This window comes from Polypterus senegalus, chromosome 5 (genome assembly GCF_016835505.1).
Source record: "Polypterus senegalus isolate Bchr_013 chromosome 5, ASM1683550v1, whole genome shotgun sequence".
In the NCBI taxonomy this organism is placed as follows: domain Eukaryota; kingdom Metazoa; phylum Chordata; class Cladistia; order Polypteriformes; family Polypteridae; genus Polypterus; species Polypterus senegalus.
In genome coordinates, this window is record NC_053158.1 from 20,371,189 (window position 1) to 20,395,695 (window position 24,507).

The window sequence follows — 24,507 nt, forward strand, 5'->3', positions numbered from 1 at the left end:
ACTGCAGAGTCATCTGAGAAATTTCTAAAAGTGACATGACCTGGTGTTATATTTTATAGCCTAATATGTACAGAGTGAAAAGAGTAGTAGCCAGGACAGGTTCCTTGTGGTGCTCCACTGTTGCTCACATGCGTATCAGAGACACAGTTCTTGAGTTTCACAAACTGCAGTCTGCTTGACAGATAGTCCATTATCCAGGACACCATTGGCTCATCTATCTGCATATCTCTGAGTTTCAATCAATCAATCAATCAACATTTATTTATATAGCACATATTCATACAAAAAAAATGTAGCTCAAAGTGCTTTACAAAATGAATAGAGAAATAGAAGACACAATAAAAGATAAACATAAGTCAACATTAATTAACATAGAATAAGAGTAAGGTCCGATGGCCAGGGTGGACAGAAAAAAAAAAACTCCAAAGGCTGGAGAAAAAAATAAAATCTGTAGGGGTTCCAGACCACGAGACCGCCCAGTCCCCTCTGGGCAATCTACCTAACATTAGTCAATCAGTCCTCTTTGTATTTACGGTTTTCATGGAAGGACCTGATGATGATGGTCACGTAGACTTCTGGCTTTCAGTCCGTCAATTTTGGTGCTGAGTTTACCCCTTAAAAGGGATGGCTGGAAGGTACTGGAGAAATCAAAAAACATAATCTTTATAGTGCTGCCAACTTTGTTCAGGTAGGAATAAACCTTGTGGAGCAGATAGATATTTCAATCATCCACTCCAGTCTTTGTCTGAAACTGTGTCTACCAGCAGAGGACTCATATAGTCCAGGACCAAGCTTTTAAAGGTCTTGACAATGTGAGATCTGTCACTGGTCTGCAGTCATTAGGTGAAGATGCATCTGCCGTCTTTAGAACAGGAACAATGCAGGATGTTTTCCACAGCTGTGGCACTTTCTGAAGACTTAGGAAGAGACTGAAGAGGTGACAGAGGACACCACAAAGTTGTTCAACACAGGCCTTAAGAACTCAAGGACTGACTCCATCTGGTCCTGCAGCTTTTCCTGTGTGTAGCATCCTCAGCTGTCTCTTTACTTGGTCTTCAGTTATGGACTCATCATTGGCCATTGCAGTTGACGTGGTAGGAGTTGCTGATGTTGTGGGAATAGTGGGGGGAGACTGTTCTTGGGAAGAAGGTGGCGGTAGGAGAAAAAAAATCCATTACAAACAAGAACCAACGAAAGTAGTTGGTAGTTTGGATACTGTTTAGAAATAACTCCAATACTATTGACAAATGCATATTTGGGATACAGGACTGAAATGACAATCACACCAGTTCTTCTCTTCACTGTGTGGATGTAATGTTAGCAGTAGAGTTAAATGAAAGCCGCAATTAGGTGAACTTGTGCTTCTTTTCTGTGTAGCCTCATTCATTTGAATCTTTGTCAAGAAACAACTTCCATTTCAAAGCACTATTTATGTCTTTATTTTGTAATATCCAGTGTGAAATTAATATACTTGTCACATTTCATTGAATTGTTAACATCCCTATTCTTTTCTAGTAAACTATTGCATAATACATGAGTTGCACATTTCCCGATGTTCACTTCTTTTAGATTTGTTTAAATACCATACAATGTGTTTATGTATAGCGCTCTTCACTAAGTGAATGCAAAGAGTGCTGTGACAAATTGTCATGAGAAGTATTGATGATACTAATGACTAAATGTGGATTTAGTATATACAACGACACAGATTTGTGTGAACGCATGGAAAACAAAGTAGAAAAGGATTAACATAAATAGAAACCAATAATATCTGTCCATAAATTAACTGAGTTGACAACAGAGAAGATAAACATTGTAAGAGGAAAAAATCAACGCCAAAGTCAGGAACAGTAACAGTCCTGATATGACCTTGGCCAACTAGCCTCCCATCCCACCTGGACATTCTTTAGTGGAGTCTGTGCCGGGAAATTTAATCTGACAATAGAATCTTCTTATCTAATGATTTAAAGGCTCCCAGTATCTGAGATGACTGTTCCATAGGATGATTCCTTATTTTTATTGCTGAATAGTATGGCTAAAGAGCTGGTCATTATTTGGCACTTGCAGTTGTGGGTGTATAGAGAATAGATAAATAATAACTTGCTCTCTTTATGTAACCCAGTTTGCCTCCCCATGTGAGGCTTGACCACACTTCACTGAGTCCCAGTCCTCTGACATGCCAAGAGATAGGCCATGCCCAAAATGAACAGACCCTCCCAGCAGCGGTGTAGTAAGGATTAAACTGAGATATCTTATAAAAGTAACAGTCCAGATACAGTAAACTTAGGTTATTCATAGCACCATTAACATGAACTTTCAACAAACGGTATCAGAAAGTCCATGGAAAAATACTCGTGTTGCAAAATCCACATCTCAATTCATCCATTTGTGTGCTCAGAGCATCTCAAATACATTGATTTTTGGTAAAAGATTGTTATACTAGCTATGTTGACTGCCGAAGACAGATAATTTAATACATTTTAAAATATTTAATGTTTGATAGCTTTTGCCTTACATGAACCTTCAGCCTTTGTCCTACACCATTCCCCAGTATTCTTGTGTGTCTCCACCTGATTTGAATGCCATTTTCTCTCTCAGTCATGTTCCCCTAAAGTCTGCTTCTCAGACTCTGTTAAACGAAGGCGCGTTGTTCTTTTTCTGTCTGCTTTTTGACTACCACTAATGGTAAATGGGCCTTCATTACTTGCAGTGAAAATATCAATCATATACTTGCGAATTCCTCCCTGTGTTTGAAGCCGACACTCAGCATTCCTCCTACAACTCTTTTCTCTTTATCCTTGTGTGTCTCAACATCTCTTGCCTATTGCTTTCTGTCTCAATCATGTTTGACTTAGCAACCAAAGTGAAGATGATCTATCAAACCAAAGCCACACTGACCAATCAGATTGCTGATAGACCAGACACACACACACACAGGCAGTGGCATTTTATTAAATAGTAGTAAACCACTTCCAAAAAACTCTCATGAGTGAAAATCAAACATAATCAGACAGGAAAGACCATTTGAATTGAAGACGTCTGCCTCCCAGGCTCATTCATTGTTTATTGTAAGAATACACAAAGGGAGGTTCTGAAAATCTAAAGTACACCTTATGAGAAAGATTTCATCGTAGTGGACTCAACACTATCAACTGCCAGACAGTGTTCAGAAGCCATTAAGAATACGAACAGAATGCCCTGATGTGTATAATCCAAGTCCAGGGAGATTATACTCAAGCTTTATAGCACACTGGTGAGGCCTCATCTGGAGTACTGTGTGCAGTTTTGGTCTCCAGGCTACAAAAAGGACATAGCAGTGCTCAAAAAAGTCCAGAGAAGAGCGATGAGGCTGATTCCAGGGCTACAGGGGTTGAATTATAAGGAAAGATAAAAATAGCTGAGCAACACTTTACGCAAAAAAGGTTAAGAGGAGACATGATTGAATTGTTTAAAATTATGAAGGGAATTAGTCCAGTGGAGCGAGACTGTGACTTTAATATGAGTTCATCAAGAACACAGGGACATTTCTTGGAAATTTCAGGGAAACTTCACACAAACATTAGAAAGTTTTTCTTTGCCCAGAGAACCATAGAAATATGAAATAAGTGACCAAGTAGTGTGGTTGACAGTAGGAAGTTAGGGGTTTTCAAAACTCAACTATTTTTGAAGAATTAAGTGGATAGGACTGGTGAGCTTTATTGGGCTGAATGGCCTGTGCTTGTCTAGATTGTTCTAATGTTTTGATGTTCAAGAGTCCAGCCCAATAACAGCTTATTTATTGGCTACTATTGCACTTTGCATTGGAATTGTAGTACTGCTTAAACAGGGTCGAGTCTGTTGTGAAGAAGAGACCTCTTTTCTGGCAAAAGCATTATTTGATTTCTTCTTTGTCTTGACGGGCAAGTTAACATCCTGGGATGCTGTATCCAGCAGGGGGCGTTAGCTCCCTGGGAATGAGTTTTTTTGTAATTGCGGCGTGTTACATAACCCGAAACTATATACTGTAGATATGATATAAAAAGCCCATACCCCTCCCTTAGTGATATGGCTATAACAAATCACATAGGAGAAACAACTTAGCTCTCTTTAATGACGGCTTATGCTGCATAACAGACAAAGGAAGCCAATCGCAAGAACCCAGTTCGGGAGTGGGGGCCCGATGTGTAGAGTCTGCCATTTTTGCTGTTGCAGTGGAAGGATTTTCAGGTTTGGATGACATTGTCTCCCATCCGTCCATCGGCTTCAAAGGTGTGACGGCCAATGTTCCAAGGCTTTATACTCTTTCTTCACGTGCAGGCCTCCACTTCGGTGAATCATGCAATTCCAAACAAGGCAAAAGAGGATACAGTTTCAGCCTGGTTACACTACCAATGTTAGAGACATGGGTGAATACATGGTTTTGGACATCACATAAGGTTTTCATTAGTGCTCCTAATTGAATATCAGAAGGCTCTCTGAGATATCCTCTGATGAATGAGATGTTGAAAATCACTTTATAAGAATGTGATGGCTTATTAAATTAGTGTGGTAATTTATGCTTCTGCAGCGACTGGTAACAAAAATGCTAAGACGACCAGGAATTTCAGCTAACAAATAGAACAAATGGGGTCAAATCTTATGAATTCGTAATTGATTGGGTGTCAGTTAACACATAAATATCCTGTAGTGGCAGCGATAAAAGGCTGAGGGTTTCTGTTGATGATAAACATGTCACAGTATTTGTGGGAACTGTTGACTTCTATAAGAGACTATCTGACCTCAGCAACACTTTTGAGGATTAGTAGTGAGTTGTGAGGTTAACTTTATTTAACATTTATCCAAAACTGATGAAATATTTTCTAAAGTATAAAGCAGTCAGTATACAGTAGTCTATCCCAGTGCTGAAATCTCTGAAGTTTGTAAGAGATGATTGTCTAGACCAGTGATGCCCAACCTATGGCCCCCGGGCCATATCCGGCCCGTGAAGGTGTTACATATGGCCCGCTCTTTTATTCCTATATTCACATAATTATTTAGTGATTTATGACTGTACGCTAATATTAGAATAACTTTCAGTCGGAGAAGATCCTTGATGGCACAGGAGAGTCGCTCTTTACTTAACCCTAACTGTTTTCAGAAGCCAGACAAACAAATTTTGTTAATTCTTTCTTATCTGTGGTGCTAATGGGGTCTGGTATGTCTTCCCCCACCCCACACCCCTCCTACCTTCGAATAATGACCAACCACATTGACTCAACGTCGTTGAGGAACGTTAAGGAATGGAGGCAGAAACTCGCATCGTAACATGTGTGGCGTCCCCCTGCACCTTACAAGAAATACTATGAGTCATCGTAATTGCAATATTTTCCCGTGTCAGAGAGTTCGCCTTCAGTATTTGATTTGAGCGGATGGTTCTATCGGTGTAGCCGTGGAAAATGCTGGAAAGGAAGAAACAAAAGGTTTGCTTGGAGTACAGAAATTTTCAGGAGAAGTGGACAAATTTGTATTTTTGTATAACAAGATGAAAAACCACTGTGTCTCATCTGCAAAGAGATTGTTGCAGTATTAAAGGAGCACAATATTAAAAGACACTATGAAACTAAACACAAAATAAAGTATGATCAATGTGTTGGTTTGCTGTATGAAGAGAAGATTGCCAAGTTGCGTGAAGAGGTTGGTGGATTAACAAAACTGTTTAATAAAAGAAGAAAAGAAAATGAAGCAGCAGTTCGAGCGAGTTTTCAGGTTGCTCACATATTGAGTAAGAAAGCCAAACCATTTTCCGAAGGTGAATGTGTGAAAAAGTGCATTCTTGCAGTGGTAGAAGAACTGTGCCCGGAGAAAAAGAGTGCAATTGAGACTGTTAGTTTGTCTCGAATGACAATCACAAGACGAGTTGAAAATTTGGAAAGCGATTTTCTGCTGCAACTGAAGACGAAGGCGGATTAATTTGAAATGTTTTCAATTGCTGCTGATGAATCTACAGATGTGACAGACACTGCTCAATTGTTGGTGTTTATTCGTGGTATAAACACTACTTTTCAAATTACTGAGGAGTTGGCGGCAATGAAAAGTATGAGTGGAACAACTACTGGGGAAGACTTGTTCAGAGAAGTATCACAAGTGATCGACGACCTTGGGCTCGACTGGAGTAAACTTGTAGGAGTGACTACAGATGGTGCAAAAAGCATGGTTGGACAGCACAATGGGTTGGCTTCCAGAATAAGTCAAAAAGTGCTCGCATCAAATGGTTCTCGACCATTACAGCTCCACTGCATAATTACCCAGCAGAATCTCTGTGGAAAGCAATTGAACTTAAAACATGTTATGACGGTTGTTGCTAAAACTGTGAACTTCATAAGATCGCACGCGCTTAATCACAGGACTTTCAGAGAATTTCTCAATGAAATTGAATCTGAATATAATGACATCTTATATCACAGTGAAGTTCATTGGTTGAGTCGAGGCAAAGTGTTAAAACGTTTTTTTGACCTGCGGCACGAGATAGATATCTTCATGACTGAAAAATCAAAGCAACTTCCTGAGCTTAGCGATCCCTCACGGCTATGGGATTTAGCAATTTTGTGCGATTTAACGCAATATTTGAACAAACTCAATATAAAACTGCAAGGAAGGAACAAGCTTATCTGCCATGTGTATGTGGATATAAGTGCATTTCAAGCTAAATTGAGACTTTTCATGAAACACACTGAAAGGGAGCAATTGGTGCATTTTCTAACGTGTGCTGCACTACGACAGGCACAGATAAACGTTCACTTCCCAAAAAGAATGGTCCAATTTCTGAAGCTGCTGAGTGAAAATTTTGACGAGAGGTTTGCAGATTTCCATGACCTTGGGAGTGAAATCCGTTTGTTTGAAAATCTGTTTTCAGTTGATGTTCCCACTGCGCCAACTGATTTACAACTGGAACTGATCGAGTTACAATGCAATACGTCTCTGAAGGATAAATTTAGAGAAAAATCTTTTTAGTTTTATGCTGAACTGTTACCAGTGAACGTTTCAAATTTGCGAAAGGAAGGACTGAAAATGACCACGGCGTTTGCGAGCACATACATTTGTGAACAAACTTTCTCCGTGATGAAGAGAGCAAAAACCGGGTCACATTCTCACATTACAGACGATCATCTTCATTCTGTGCTAAGGATCAATGTGACAAATCTTGACCCAAACATTCCGAAACCGGTTTCTGAAAAACAACTGCAGACATCGCACTAATAAAATAAGCATCGGATGGTGAGTCCACCATTTATTGATTTTTCATTTCTTATCTCACATTTCGGTAACTAGAATAATTTTAAATATCCATATTTAATTTTCACATACGTTGTGGCCCGCAAAATTCACAGCAAAGTCAAGTTTGGCCCCCATATTATGAAAGGTTGGGTACCACTGGTCTAGACTTATAATTCAGATTTATTGTCCAAGATAGGATACTCATCATCCAGTGCTGATTTCATGGAAGTGGTGGATAATGTTTCATATAGACTATGGATAGAAGACATTTTAAACCTATTATGTCTTCTTTGATAACAATCATTATCAATAATTTCCAAGGTACTGTCCATCGATCCATCCATCCTCCGAGCCCATATATCCTGAGCAAAGTCGTGGGAAAGTTGGAGCACAAGGCAGGAACAATCCCTAGACAAGGTGCCAACTGATTGTTGGGTGAGCACACACAAATATCTGTGGTCAGCTTAACATCACCAGTTGACCTAAACAATATGTCTCTCCACATTGGGAGTAAACTGAAGCAAACTGCACACTGGGAGCAGCCTGGACTTACACCACAGTTTCCTTGTTGCATGATAGCAGTGCTACCACTGTGCCACCATGCCACCCTTTTCCTATGTACTGCTAGTACCTAAATGCCAAACTGCCATACCTATAAAGAAATAGATTAAAAGGTAGTTTTTGATTTTGAATAAATTTGCAAACCTTTCTAAAGACATGTTTTCAGTTTGTTCTTTATGGGTTATTTAGTGTAGTATGCCTGTGCAAAATTGGGAAATATAACCATTTAAAATTAAATCTACAACACAATAAAGTGTGCAGAAATTGAAGGGGTCTGAATACTTTCTAAATCCACTGTATCTACATGGTGAAAGCGGCCCGAGAAATATGAAAGCCATTAGCTCTATTTGTCATGTGGTTTTGACAAATGGGAAGAAAATGTTCTGTTGCTAATTGTACTTATACATCTAAGCAATAAAAAGTACAGTGTAATGTTTGCTAAATCATTTTGTATTGATAACATTGACAGCATGTCAAGATAAGTTACTTCACTGACAGCTGTGAGAAGTTTTAATGGAAGCTGTCGCTCCCTGTGTTTAAGGAGCCTTCCAAATCCTGTTCAAATTCAATTGCAACATAATCAGATTCAGCAGTCCTGTTTTTGTAGTCAGATTTGGGAATCACATTTCTTCACATAGTCCATTCCGAGGTAATCTGATTTGTCTATGTGGATTACTTCATTTAAATTCTTAAATTTGATCTCTCTGCCCTGTAGACCCCGTGATTAAATTGGAGTGGAAGTCTGGGGGAGGACATTCAGCATTCACATTCGATAGAATTATGAGGCGTGATAACAATGACAGTTTTTGTATGTTTTTATTTGTTTTGCTCTTCAATAAAACTTGGTTGTGCCATATCTGGACAATGATTCCATCAATAGATTACTGGTTACTGGGTTAATGTTCAGGCCATCACTAAAATCAGGAGATTTCCTAGAAAATCTGAAGGTCTGCCAGGCCACAGCGCTTTCTGGCTGCCCCAAGATACACTGCAATCCTAAGCTCTTTCTTTTTTTTTTTTACAGGATCTTGTAATGACTGTCAAGTTATTTTCTCTCTCTACAATAAGATTCGAAATATTCATTACAATTTATACTTAAATATTTACCTCTGGTCCTTTTAAACCGATGCCTCTATGGCATTTCCATGTGGGGCTTTTACTGCAAGCTTAGCCCTTGTCATGTTCTTTGTCACATCAGTGTCCTTTCTACCTCAGCAACCCAATACTCTATGCAATAAATAAATTACAAGATTCATGTAACAGAACAACAGACACATAACATAACAAATCAGCACACACTTCTACACACTGGGACAAATGTTATGCAATATTAAATACTGTACATACTTTATTGGTTGGGCAATAGAGCATATGTTTAATGATGCATGACATTTTAATGTTATATATGACTAGAAAGTTGCAAGTTTCTGTTAAAAAAACATTTCTTTCATCTGGCCACATGGCAGTTAATACGAGGAAAATATTGTGAAAATCTATGTTTGCTGCAAAACAATGCTTTGGTGAATGTCACTAAATTGTCACTAGATAGATAGATAGATAGATAGATAGATAGATAGATAGATAGATAGATAGATAGATAGATAGATAGGTAATACACTATATACTACAGACAGATAGATACTTTATTAATCCCAAGGGGAAATTCACATACTCCAGCAGCAGCATACTGATAAAGAACAATATTAAATTAAAGAGTGAAAACAATGCAGGTATAACAGACAATAACTTTGTATAACGTTAACGTTTACCACACCGGGTGGAGCTGAAGAGTCACATAGTGTGGCGGAGGAACGATCTCCTCAGTCTGTCAGTGGAGCAGGACGGTGACAGCAGTCTATCGCTGAAGCTGCTCCTCTGTCTGGAGATGATTCTGTTCAGTGGATGCAGTGGAGCAGAGAGGCCCAGACTTCCCTCTCCCTGGCCACTTCTCCTAGCTCTTCCGGGAGAATACCAAGGCGTTCCCAGGCCAGCCGGGAGACATAGACCCTACAGCGTGTCCTGGGTCTTTCCCGGGGCCTCCTCCCAGTTGGACGTACCCGGAACACCTCACCAGGGAGGCGTCCAGGAGGCATCCTGATCAGATGCCTGAGCCACCTCCTCTGACTCCTCTCGATGCGGAGGAGCAGCGGCTCTACTCTACTCTAGCTTCTCACCCTGTCTTTAAGGGAAAGCCAAGACACCCTGCGGAGGAAACTCATTTCAGCCGCTTGTATTCGCGATCTCGTTCTTTCGTTCACTATAGTTCATGACCATAGGTAAGGGTAGGAACGTAGATCGGCTGGTAAATTGAGAGCTTTGCCTTACGGCTCAGCTCTTTTTTCACCACGACAGACCGATGCATAGCCCACATCACTGCGGATGCCGCACCAATCCGCCTGTTGATCGATCTCACGGTCCATTCTTTCCTCACTCGTGAACAAGACCCCGAGATACTTAAACTCCTCTACTTGGGGCAGGATCTCTTCTCCAATCCTGAGAGGGCACTCCACCCTTTTCCGGCTGAGGACCATGGTCTCGGATTTGGAGGTGCTGATTCTCATCCCAGCCACTTCACACTTAGCTGCGAACCGATCCAGAGAGAGCTGAAGATCACGGCCTGATGAAGCAAACAGGACAACATCATCTGCAAAAAGCAGTGACCCAATCCTGAGTCCACCAAACCGGACCCCTTCAATACCCTGGCTGCGCCTAGAAATTCTGTCCATAAAAGTTATGATCAGAATCGGTGACAAAGGGCAGCCCTGGCGGAGTCTAACTCTCACTGGAAACGGACATTCTACCTAACATAAATGATCTAAATCAGGCCCTCATGGTTTTCAGGCTTCACGTGGAAGAATTAGATGAATTAGATGATGATGGTCATGTGGACATCTGGCCTTCAATCCATCAATGTAGGATGGATCAGTCCTTTAGCAACGGTGTATATAAAATGCTAAGGTCTGTCCATTTGTAATGTGATTACTCACAACCTACAGGGGCTAGAACCATGATCTTGGTCATAATTGAAAGCTTATCGCCTGATATGTTGTTGGGAAATCAAAATATTTGAAGTAGAAGCAACCTTGGCAAATTGACCACTGCTCATGGTTTTATTACAGCAAAGTGATCTGTTGACAAAGTGTCATGGTAGAAAGAAAAAGAAGATCAGCACATCTGCTAATCATTAAGCAACTCACATAGACTGATGATGTGATGAAGAACACCATAATAACAAGAAGACGAAGAGCAATGCCATCTGGGTTTATTACAGCAAAATGATCAGCCAACAAAGTGATATAGTAGAAAAAAGATCAGTGACATCTGCTGAGCATCACGTAAATCACATTTGATGGTTGATGGCATGACAGAAAACACTATAATAGCAAGAATAAGAAGAAGAGCAGTGCCATCTGTTGAGTGTTAAGTGTGGGATACAAAATGTAAGAGTAACAAAGATGGAGAAATACATGCAGTCATCAAGTATGTGTGAAGCATATAGCCAAGCAAGAAGTGATCTTGAATATAGATCAGTTGAGCAACAGACTTGAACCCAATCAAACATCTCTGGAGAGACCTGAAAACAGCTGTCCACCAAAGGTTTACATGCAGCCTGTCACAGCTTGAGAGGATCTACGGAGGGAATGGCAAGAAAATTCCCAAATTCAGGTATTTAAAACTTATCACATCATACTCAAGAAGACTCCAAGCTGTAATCTAAAACCAAAGAGGCTTCAATAGAGCACTGAGTAGAGGGTCTGTATACTTGTATCAAGGTGTTATTTCAGTTTTTTTATTTTTAAGTGTTATTTCAGTTTTTTTTATTTTTAATCATTTGTAAAAATTACTAAAATCTTGTTTTTGCTTTGTCATTCTGAACTGTTGTGTGTGGCTTGATGAGGGAAAAAAATGAAATGATTCTAGCACAAGATTGTGACATAATAAAGTGTGTAAAAAGTGAAGTGGTCTAAATACTGTCTGACTCTGCTGTGTTTATACAGTAGCTGCTTTGATCATCGGTTGGTTTTCATTTTTTGTGAGAATTGCTGAAGGGATTTGTACAAAGTAAATGTCTATTTTGAGATTTAGGGAACCCACAAATTATGAATTTAATGTTAGTTTTGGAATTTGGTGTGATGTTAAAAAGTTAAATGTTTGTACAGTTATGCCGTGACACCATCTTTGTTTTACTATGGCTGCTGTCATTTCAGAACAAGTATGCCAATCATTTCAACGGTGATTCTCGTAGAACTCCAAAGGATGTGCGATACCGACATCATAAGAGCACCGCCGTGAAGGTAGGCAAAGGCATTTTCAGGATTTTCGAATTTGGGCTAGAGACTTGCATTCTATTAAAGCAAATTCTGCCATCAATCAATCAATCAACATTTATTTATATAGCACATATTCATACAAAAAAATGTAGCTCAAAGTGCTTTACAAAATGAATAGAAAAATAGAAGACACAATAAAAAATAAACATAAGTCAACATTATTTAACATAGAATAAGTAAGGTCCGATGGCCAGGGTGGACAAAAAAAACAAAAAAAAAAACTCCAAAGGCTGGAGAAAAAAATAAAATCTGTAGGGATTCCAGACCAAGAGACCGCCCAGTCCCCTCTGGGCAATCTACCTAACATCAGTCAAACAGTCCTCTTTGGATTTAGGGTTTTCATGGAAGGACCTGATGATGATGGTCACGTAGACTTCTGGCTTTCAGTCCATCAATGTTGGTGCATCATGATGCTTTGAGTAGGTGGTGGTGGCGCAGGCCGCCACCACAAAGAAACCGGAAAAAGAAACAGAAGAGAGAGTTGGGGTCAGTATGGAGTTTAGAGCCACTGTGAATAGTTATTATGATGAATTGAACATACAGAGTATCAGGATTAAGTTAAAGTGAAGTTATGAGAAGACCATGTTAAAGTAATATGTTTTCAGCAGTGTTTTAAAGTGCTCTACTGTATTTGCTTGGCGAATTCCTATTGGCAGGCTATTCCAGATTTTAGGTGCATAACAGCAGAAGGCCCGCCTCAACACTTCTTTTAAGTTTAGCTCTTGGAATTATAAGGAGACACTCATTTAAAGATCTAAGGTTACGATTTGGAATATAACGTGTCAGGCATTCCGATATATAAGATGGAGCGAGATTATTTAAGGCTTTTTAAACCATAACCAGAATTTTAAAGTCAATCCTGAATGACACAGGCAACCAGTGTAGTGACATCAAAACTGGAGAAATGTGTTCGAATTTTCTTTTCCTAGTTAGGATTCTAGCAGCTGCATTCTGCACTCGTTGCAAGTGATTGATGTCTTTTTTTGCCATTACTAACATTTTATTTAAGCTTTTTTCACACCTAATTCATGTGAACCAGTTTATTTGAGCTCTGGTGCAATTTCCACAAAAGTCTTGCTTGTTTGGTAGATTTTGTGATGGAAGCCATGGCGTCAGCAGCCCCAAACTCCAAACACAACCACACAAATACAGTCCCGAGTTCAAACAAAGTGTTTTTTAAGGACAATACCTCCACAAAGTAAGACAAAGGACAACTTTTCTTTCTCTTCCAATGGCCTCCCCTTTCATCACCGCACTGCCCTCCTCCAGTCAAGGGTTGTTCACCGTCCTTCCAGCTCGACTCCCCTTGGACAAGGTAGTGCAGTATCCTTTTCTTGAGGACCCAGGAGTACTTCTGGGGCCAGGGCTACTGCCTGATGGAAGTACTTCCAGGTCATACAGAAGTCCGATAGTACATCTCCCTGCTGTGCCTCCTTGTGCTGTGACTCTCAGCTGGGCTGTGCTGCTGGACTACAACTCCCAGCATTCCCTAATGGGCACTGATATGAAAGGCTGCTGCTGTCTAGCATCTGGGAGGAATACACATTCCCCAAAGACAGTCTTTACCTGTCCTCTTCTTTTATCTCAGCCAGGGAAGGTCCTCAAAACATGTCCTGTTGGGATGCTATTTGACTTATCTGGGGCTTCTTGTCCAGGTATGGAATTCCTGGTCGGGATGTCTGTCCCTCCTCCCAAGAAATCCTTTTTGGCTCTGTTGTCTTTTTCTCCCTTTGCTGGAACGTCTGTCTGTTCTTCAGGAGCCTCCCGTTCAGGTAATGTACCATCTCCATTCCTGGTCAAGATGCCCGTCCATCCCATGTGCCATCTACCATGTGAATACGCCAAGTGCATTGTGGTGCAGACCAAAACAACTATACTGAGACCCTGTGGAAAGGGTGGTCTCAGTGTGGTATCAAGTGAAACCTGGAGTTTGCATGAGGTCGAAAAGTAATCCAGTAAGGGACTGATTTAACTACATTAAAATACTGTGCATTATGAGTGACACTATGCCTGCTGTGGTAGTTTTGTGGTGAAACTCATTCATGGGATAATGTGTTGAGGATTAACATGGAGCTTTAAAACAATAAAGAAAAAAAGTAAATATACACACAGGTACAAATATAGCACAATATGCACAAAACAACTTGCGCAATTATCTGCTCAGTCAGAGCAGCATCTGATTCAGTCTCAAAGTCTCTTGTACCTGAAAATTGACAGCAGTTGACCATGTCTTAAAGAAAAAAAAAAGTTTGAAATAAAGAAAGAAATGTACTTGTGATCGAGTGGATCAGAACATATACAAAGGTGACAAGAAGCAAACAGCAGTGTTCTGTGTACCCGCTGATCAAGTATCCTAATCTTACACCATTAGTACAACATGCGTGCAGGTGGAGTGTCCTCTTAATGCACACATTAACACTGACATGTTAGTCAATATTAATCAAGCATAAATATTAATGACAAATATGTACAAAAGTTAAGAAAGTAGGTATTGTGAAAGACCAGCCCGGACACAGACAGACACTGAGGCTCACGATGCCCAAAACACTCACAGTTTATTTACACAACTACACACAATTCTGTGCACAATCCACAAACTCAGACCTTTGTCTTCTCTTCAGCCGCCTCCACTCCTCTCTCGCAAGCTCCATCTTCACCCTGCCGACTCCGGCTCTTCGAATGGAGTGAGGCGGCCCCTTTATTCCTGCTCTGGATGTGCTCCAGGTGCTCTGTGATGGTCTTCTGGCAGCACTTCCTAGTGTGGCGGAAGTGCTGCCCTTGTACCCGGAAGCACTCCGGGCATACACAGTTCCTGATTCAGCAGCACTTCCTGGTGTGGCAGAAGTGCTGTCCTCCAGGGCACCCCCTGGTGATGGCCATTGGTCCCGAAAGGGTTGAGCTCCCCAGCTCCTCTCCGTGACCCTGATGGAATCAAGGGGGGGCTGCTCTCTTACACACAGGGATAAACAGTGCCCCTCTGGTGGTCCAACCTTCTTCCATGCGTCCCAGTGGGGCAAGACCCCTGGTCGTCTGCCACAGTATGTAATTTGAGATAAACTAAATTGAGGTTACATTCACATTGAGGACACTGGGAAGTAAATACGCAACATCATGCAGTTAAATGAAAATTACATGAAGCACATTAGTATATGCGATCAGCAGAGCTTATCTTCTGTTGTACACTTGGCTATCTAAAATATGTCCTACAGCGCATAAACCTAGTAGCGCATAATTTACAAGTAGTCTTCCAGTTCATAATGAAAAACGCAGTGGTGCGCAAATACTCACCAAGATATTTTTTCCCTGGAAAAAAAAAAGTTTCAGCCCAGTGAAAGAAGTCCACAACACACTCGCAGATCATTTATTTAATAGTTTAGTCTGCTTGAAAGTTTACAGTGTGAAAAGAAACCAAACTAACTGAGAATTGAACCAAATTAACTAAACGCCCCTGATTGGGAACAAAGCAAATGGACTATTAGCGTGAAATCACCTTTAGACTTTTGATTCCAGATGTTAAACGGGTCTACAATTGGTGTCTTTTGTCTCTTGTGTTTTTAGAGTGTGTATCCATGTATCTATGCTGCAATGGACTGGTGTCCTTTGAGTTGTTGATGAATACTACAATAAAACTGATTAAAAAATGAAGGAGTGCATGGATATTACAATCTATGTTGTACTTTAGGGAACCCTTTATTATGGAATTGATGACTTACATGATCAATAATAAAAGGCAAAGTTAGTTATTTGTCATTGGATACCCTAACGTAAAAACTGAAAGATGGTGCTTGCATGAGTATTCAGAAACCAGTTTTCTGTTAGCTCTAATTCTTCTAATAAGATTTCCATTGCCATAATAAAGGGCCTCTTCTTGAGTTTTTTTCCTGGGTAATTTTTGGGAGGTTTTTCTTGTCTTTTTAGAGAGTCAAGGCTGGGGGGCTGTCAATTAAATCACCTTTTATAGCCCAATGAGGCCTTCTTTTGTGTGATTATGGATGAGGAGGAAGTTGGGAGCATGTGCATTGCTGCACCCACCACATGACGAACCACCCAGATTGGGACACCACAGCACCACACTGGAGGAGTGTGAGGTTTTCTAACAGTGGCTGGAGTGCTAATCCTGCCACCTGTGGTAGAAATTTAACATCTTACTAAAGAAACATCTCTAACAGGACAAATCAGTTATCAGGCAGGAAAAAAGCTGTTCATGGTACTCCTCAGCAAAACGCCTTAGAGGGAGCATTCTTTACAAACAGTCCATTACAGCTTAGTCAGAATGATCAGAGAAACAAAGAATAGAGGTTAATTTTATAAACTATTGAATTTACATACAGTGTCATTCAATGCATATATTTACTCTGGCTGGTTTGTTGTTTTACACCCAAATGACTTATATAAAACAAACGTCTGTTTTATTCTATTCTGGTTCTTCTTATGCCCTTTGTGTTGAGCCACCACCCTTGAAATTTCTATGCATAAAACAATTGTCCCTTCTGGTACCTTACAGGACATCTGCTGACTTTTTAGTCATCTTTCAGTACATTTTGTTGTTCAATTGAACTTTATCTTGTTTCCTGATATGCCTGCAAAGGTTTCTTACATTTATTAACCTTTTATGATATGTTAGCTTAAAACTATTCTTCCACACACCAGACCCCAAATTTTCCCTTGCAAGTTGGAGGACCTGCTTGCAGGGCTGGATGCAGGTTAATGTCATAACCCAGGACAGAGCAATTGCAGGTTAAGGGCCTTGCTAAAGGACCCAACGGAATAACAACAACAACAATATTTATTTCTATAGCACATTTTGATACAAATAATGCAGCTCAAAGTGCTTTACTTAATGAAGAAAGAGAAAAAAAGACAAAATAAATAAGAATTAAAATGAGGGAGCACTAATTAACATAGAATAAAAGTAAGGTCCGATGGCCAGGGAGGACAGAAAAAAAAAAGAAAAAAAAAAAAATCCAGACGGCTGGAGAAAAAAACAAAATCTGCAGGGGTTCCGAGGCCACGAGACCACCCAGTCCCCCTTTAGGAATTCTATCTAACATAAATGACCTCAATCAGTCATCATGGTATTCAGGGTTCACATGGAAGAACTTGATGATGATGGTCATGTGGACTTCTGGCCTTTAATCTATCAATGTAGGGACATCACGGTGCTTTGATTGTGGTGGTGGTGGTGCAGACCACCACCACAGAAAACCGGAAAAAGAACCGAAGAGAAAGTAGGGGTTTTCACGGATTTTGGAGCCATCATGAATAATAATAATAATTAATTGAATATACAGAGCATCAGGATTAAACCAAGATGAAGCTATGAGAAAGTCATGTTAAAGTAATATGTTTTCAGCGGTGTTTTAAAGTGCTCCACTGTATTAGCCTGGCAAATTCCTATTGGTATGCTATTCCAGATTTTAGGTGCATAACAGCAGAAGGCTGCCTCACCACTTCTTTTAAGAATAGAGTCACTCCTGGCATTTACGGGATTCGAACCAGCAACTTTCCGATTGCCGGTGCAGATCCCTAGCTTCAGAGGCACCGTGATTTTGGGCAACACTAAAATATTTTTCTGTTGCTGATGTACCAGAGGATTTGCACATTATGCACTTCAGCACTTGGCGCTTCTGATCTGTAAGTTCACATGGACTGCAATCTTCAAGACTGAGCTGTTGTTGCTCCTAGACATGTCCACTTCACAATAACAGCACTTACAGTTGACTGGGGGCAGATCTAGAAGAGCAGAAATTTCACATATTGACTTGTGGCAAAGGTGGCATCCTATGACAGTGCCATGTTTAAAGTCACTGAGCTCCTTAGCATGACCCAATGTTTGTCAATGGAGATTGCATGGCTATGTGCTTTATTTTTATGCACTTCCTAACAATGGGTATGGTTGGAAATGAACTCAATAATTTGGAAGAGTGTCCACATTTTTTTGGCCATATAATGTACTAAAACATATCATTCCTGCATATTTAGCTTCCATACCATTTTTCTTTCGTTTTGTTGGAAACAGCAGAAAACTGCAAACTAGCTATTTAAATCATAAGGTCCTCCACATTTTATCAGTTTAGATTCTGAACATTGCTTACAAAATGTAAGAAAATATCCTTCAACAGGACTACTAGTACCTCATATATTCTAAGCACACAATTTCTAACCCTATCAACATGTAGCCATTCCCCCCCTTAAACCTCCAGGTTGCCAGAAGTGACCTGACAAATTCTGGCTGCAGTGGACTTACATTATTTATCTCACATTAAATAGAGCAACCTAGCAATGCTCACAAATAATCATTTTCTATATGGTCAACAGTACCGAAAATATCAAATGTTTTTAATTTTAAAAAATGCCTATTTCATATGTCTTTTTGGACAGTTGAGGAGGTGACGGCAATTCAGTGTGGATTTCTTTGTGTAATAATTAGATTGGAGAAGGAAGATGGGAAGAATGAGCTTTTCTGCAGATGTTGGAAAAACTATTTAACTCCTTGCTCTTAAAGTTGCTTTGGGTTGCGACAGGAAAATGAAGTCAATATTTTTTCCACCATAGAGAAGTTGTTGTGAGATTTCCGTGCTAATAGTTTATTCTCTTGTGCTCCAGCCTATGACTACTGTTTGATGCCAATTTATATAGGATCTGATACGTCTCATTCAAGTGTTTCTGTTTTAATTACATTTTCCTATGAATTTCATCCTGTGCAGGACTTCAAATGAAATTGTTTTCTGGGGTGACACATACAGCGGAGATCAGAAGAGTTTCTGAAGTGGATGGCTACCGGAGAGATAAACCCTGATGTTTTTTCTCATTTCTTTAACAGATATGTGTGGTTCTAAACTGAGACTGGTTTCTCAAACTAAATGTTTGCTACCTAGTAACCGACCCTTGCAAAAAAAGTTAATTTACAGGTTAAACAGAATTTGTGAGTTAGAAAGCATTCTCTCATAAAAAGGTTTCATTTAAATGGAGGTAGGGAAAATAATTTCAGTCATTTGGCAAATTATTAAATGCTGTACACAAATAAAATTGCTTATTTTAGTAAGCTATTCAATTCATCCATCATCCATATCCCAATATTGCTCTGCCAGTGTAATATTCCTGTGAGATACCAAGCCATTAATACTAATCAACAGTCTAATAGGGACCCATCAGATATTCTGCACCATCCAAAGGATTGGAATGGCGACTGCTGCCCAGTTATTCTTCAAGTGTAACTGAAAAAGGGTCCCTGTTTGTGCGTTCACCAACAAGAGGAGCTTCCAGCGGCTGAAATGGGCAACAGTGCCCTCACAGTCTGATCAGTTATTCTACTATTTTATTTCAGTGTATCATCCATCTTGGTATTATTCTTCATATATTTTGTAATCATGCCTTACAGACCAGTTAACTAATTGATTGAATGTCTAAACACCGAATAATAAAACAACACAATTCCCTTAGTACTCTGTTTTTCTGCCTGCTTTTTTCTTTTTTTTTATTTTGTTATTTATTCCCAGTCTCTTGCCTGTTCCCGACTTTGTCTTATGTATGTTAATTTCCTGCTGTCTCTTACAACAATTCTTCTCTTTTAGGGTTCTCAGGTGTTGCCTTGTTTGTATCAATAATTACCCAAGAGCCCTATTTAAGACACCTGACTGCCACAGCTACTTCACTGTGGTATTTGCCTCTGTTTTAATATTCTTCAGCTTCCTTTGCGATTTAACCTTTTATCTTTTTTGCGGTCTTTGACCGTATTGCCTTTGGATTTTCCAGTTTTGATGTTTGTTTCTGTTATTAGGATATATGGGAGTAAGTCAACAGTTATCTGCATTTTTGCAATGATTTTTTTTTTTCTTTTATGAAAATTTTATTTAGGTTGGATGTAAGCTTGTAAGGATGTAAGCACATGTGGCTTCAGAGTCCCAAAGCAAATAAGTCTCATACAGTTCCAAAAATGCTCTCTGGTTTGGGATATACCATCAAACCCCAGGCTAGTAACACAGTAATAAAATGTGCCACCCGTCTAAGAAGGGATGAAATCTAAGTAATAATAATAATACATTTTATTTATTTGTAGGCACCTTTCTGAACACTCAAGGACACCAAACAATAGGCAAAACACAGATTATAAACAAAACTAAAATACAAAAATTAAAATCAGACGGAGCAATTGTAATCAAAGAGAAAAAGCAGTCTTAAACAAATGAGTGGTAAGTTTAGATTTGAAAGTGAAAATGATTCAATATTTCTAAGCTCAGGTGGTAATGAGTTCCAGAGCTCTGCTCCCTACCGTGTTAAGACAGATGAAGGGGACAGTCAAGTGGATGGACGAAGAGGATCTAAGGGTGCGGGAGGGAATGGCAACATGGAGGAGGTCCGACAGATATGGAGAAGCAAGGTTGTGGAGAGCCTTAAAAGTTAACAGAAGAATTTTGAATTTAATGTGGAAATTAACTGGAAGCCAATGAAGCTGCTGCAAGACGGGAGTGATATGGTGAATAGAGAGGGTTCTGGTAATGATCCGGGCAGCTGAATTCTGGACCAGATGAAGCTTATAAAGAGATTTGCGAGAAAGACCAAAAAAAGGGAATTGCAATAATCGAGACGAGAAGTGACAAGGCTATGAACAAGGATAGCAGTGGTGTGGGGAGTAAGGGAGGGGGGAATACGATTAATGTTACGCAAGTGGAAATATACAGATGTTATTGATGTGGGACTGAAAGGATAAAGTACTGTCAAAGATGACACTCAGACTCTTAACCTGTGGGGAAGGGGAGACAGAGGACTTATCAATAACAAATGAAAAATGACCAGTTTTGGATGTTTATTTTGTACCAATGAGGAGATCTCCATTTTGTCACTATTTAATTTAAGAAAATTTGAAGAAAACTAGGATTTGATTTCTGCTATGCAATCAATAAGTGAGGAGGGTGGAAAGGAAAAAGTAGATTTGCTAGTGAGATAGAGCTGGCTGTCATCGGCATAACAGTGGAAGCTAATGTTATATTTACGAAAGATATTACAGAGGGGAAAGGAGGTAAATAATGAAAAGGTGGGCTCCCAGGACAGAGCCCACCTGAAATAACAGCAGTGGGTTGGGATGTGAAAGTTTTTAAGTATTCAATGTAGACCTTGGTGTTGACATTTGCACTCCATCTCTGTTATATGCCTTTTGGCATGGGATTCACAAAAGAAGAGTTAATGTTTGTGATGACAACTTGATGGGCACACAAACAGACGCACAGACACTTAACCGTTTATTAAGGTGGAAGACTTATGAATGCAAAAATGCTCTGTAATAACAAGATGCTCCGTTGAGCACAAAATGGAAATAAGGAATTACCTGATAGACAAAGGCAATTCAAGAAGAGCAAAGTCCCAATACAAAATCCAGGGTGAAGTCAAAAAACAGCACAGGCTCAAAAATTCAAGTAATCTCAAAAGACAGAAAATCGCAGTAATACACAAATCGACACACCACACCAGAGTGCACTAGGAACTGTGCATTTCATCCACTTTTATGGAGCTTAGGCCAGTCGCTTGTGGCGATGGGCAGATGGCCCTTCCTCAAACACATGCAGCATAACACAGGTATTAGATACATAGATAAAATCAAATACAAAGAAAAATGCAAAGAAGCAAATAAAATGAATACAAACAAAAGAATCAAAAATGAACAAGAAGGCATAAAACAAAAATCTGAACCCCAGTCTTGGGAGGAACCCTGGCTGAAATATAACAGAAACGTGGTGTACCTGTGGTCACAGCGGTAAGGTTTTGATACCTTGATAGTATAGTATGATCTAATATTATGTTAACTTTTTTATTTGCTTCTGCATATTGCTTAGACCATAGTTTCTTAAACTATGGTGTTGACTGAATTTGGGTCACAAAGAATCGAGATTCAATAGTACTTAGTAGGAAAGGGTCATGTATGGCTTGCAGAATGCCTAATAATGGGATACTGTCAGCATTTCAAGCAAATGGCATTGCTTCTGTTAAGACCTGCATTGACGATTCTTTAAAAATGGTGGTCCCCAGTCCCCGCTTGAATGACATTCGGTGGTGACTCTAGGTCTCAAACACACAAAAAAGGCAAAATTGGGTCACGAGAAAAAAATGTTTAAGAACCATTAGCTTACACTGTTACAATTTAAACTACTTAATCTTTTATCAGAAGGTGTTACATGTATGTTATTGTTGCCAGTCTTGTATTAATAAATAGGGCAGGGAATTGATTAAAAAAAATAATCGCATAATTGTATGTAATTAATCAGGATTACTCACATCTAACTTTAAAGCACGTAATTATAAAATTAATACATAAATCATGAACTAAATACACACTGAATCACAAACTTGATGCAGAATCAACACAAAGGAATTTTTAAAAATTTAATGACATGATTTAAACTTAAACCTGAACTTTTAAAAAAATACTACTTGAGCAAGTACAATCTGAACTGGAATGCCTTCCTAAAAATTAAAAATAAGGCAATAAGAAAACAAGGGCGATGTGTTAATTCTCAAATTGGCATAGCATACAAGACACAGACATGTGGAAGTAAAAATTAAACAATCAAAACGACTGTTGACTTTGACTTTGCACTACTGAAGACTGATTTAGAATAAGAATAAGCATCTTTTAAATGGCCATACATTAAAACTTGTGTTAAAATTCTGTAAATACTATCCTTAATTGTTCATCACCATCAACGACTAGATAAAGATACTCTACAAATGTATTTTTCAACTGGTGTGCCATGGACATAACAGTGTAGTGCCCCTGGGTCCTGACCTCAGAGACATGCTTCTCAGGTGGTCTAGACCTATCTGAGGGGGCCTGGATTACCTGGAGAAGCCGACCTAAAAGTAGCTCAGTGATGGCTGTTTTGCAGACACAGCACTTAGAGAGCACTTTAGCACCTTGGAGACATGTCAGGGTCCATCTGTCTGGATACGTATTTGCTAACAACTCTCACAGATCCAAAGGCCAGTGGGCACACAAGTTGCCTCTGACCCAGGCTCAGTGGAGTGAGGCAGAGAGAAGATGAATAGGAAAAGGGATGAAGCACCTGGAAAGTGCTTCCAAAGTGCTCATTAAGTGTTGTGTCTGCGAACACCAATCTTCGAGCTGCTCTTTTTGCCTCCCTCTGTCCCACTACTTTAGGCAGTTTAGCACATGTAGAGATTTAATGCATTTCTGGTTGGTAGAATCATGGTGTGCCTTGGGATATTTTGTATTAAAAAAGTGTGCCACCACAGAAAAATGGTTGGAAAACACTGCTCTACCTACACCTTTGCTTCTGGCAGGATAAAAAAGATCACTGTAGCTGCTATCTCGCTTAAAATCTGACATCGTGCATTACCTGGATGGTTATATTGCGTTCTTTATGTAATTAGCAAAGATACTGCAATAATAAAATATTAGGTAGGGATATTCATTACACACCTATTTTGTAGAATTTTGTCATTATATTGGGGCAGTCAGCACTGTCAGCCAGCTGGCAGGCTGGCAAGTTAAATACAGAGGTTCTAGAGACGTATTTTGGTTTTAGTGCCACTCAAAGATAACTTATTTAGCACTTATGTGATATCACATTGATTCAATCTTACAGAAACATGAAATGGAAAAAGAGAGAGAGCTTAATTTTTACCTTCTCTAGCATTGCACCAGGACTGCCATTTTAACCCCCCTGCACCTTTGTCAGTATGTATAAATCAAGAAAATGAACACCACTGCTACGTATATGTGGCGTATTGCTGTGAACCATGTACCGTATATACTCAAGTATAAGTCAGGTCTAAAAACCTGAAAAATCAATCATGAAATCCGTCCCCGACTTATATGCCCGTTCAAAAATGCGACACTTACATTTTTTTTTCTTGCCTCCTCTAATCTCACATCAGTTTCTCAGATGCATCGAATTTTGTTGCAGCAGCACAGTTACCAATTTGTTTCGCTACTTCAACGACATTTAATTTAAAACTAGCTGCATATTTTCTTCTGGTCGAACGCTCCATCATGGATAAGGGACGCTCTTATGATAAAGGTGTATGAGGGTGTGAGATACAAAAAACACAAAACAGTGCAAATGTCGGAATAGGTCAGTTCATGTAAGCACAATACATAGAAAAAAAAGGCTGTGAGCTCCATGGTTACTCACTTAGGTGGGAGTTAGCATATCATAATCTCTTGGACCAATAGCTTGAGTTTTCCGCATTTGATTTATACGACTGGCATTATAAAATATCAGAAATTATATGATAAAGTCAAGCCCCGACTTATCCGTGGGAGAACTTATCCACGAGTATATGCGGTAATATAAAATGTTAAATCTTTAAATTTAAATTACTATAAAGTTACTATATTAATATGGTACTGGATGTGTATGTAACT